Source organism: Acyrthosiphon pisum, chromosome A3, assembly GCF_005508785.2.
Source record: "Acyrthosiphon pisum isolate AL4f chromosome A3, pea_aphid_22Mar2018_4r6ur, whole genome shotgun sequence".
Classification (NCBI taxonomy): Eukaryota; Metazoa; Arthropoda; class Insecta; order Hemiptera; family Aphididae; genus Acyrthosiphon; species Acyrthosiphon pisum.
This window is the reverse complement of record NC_042496.1, coordinates 30,606,872-30,607,180: the sequence shown is the minus strand read 5'-3', so window position 1 is coordinate 30,607,180 and position 309 is coordinate 30,606,872.

Genomic DNA, 309 nt, shown 5'->3' with positions numbered 1-309 from the left:
ATGTAATGCATTATATAAATTAATTATTAAGGAGGTGGGTAGGTAACTAACTTGAATTATTGGTGATGAATGAAAAATTAAATTAAACAACTGTCAACTGATAATTTGATAAAATTTATCAAATAGGTAGACAATAACCTTAATTTTTTGAAATATCAGTAATTAGGAGACAATAAAATAAGAAATTGAATCATTTAATAAATGAAAAAATAAACTAGGAAGATAACTAGTTACTTATTATTTTTAACGAGTTAGATTAGATTATTTTACACATTAAATTCACCTAATTAAGTAACAAAATTAATATGA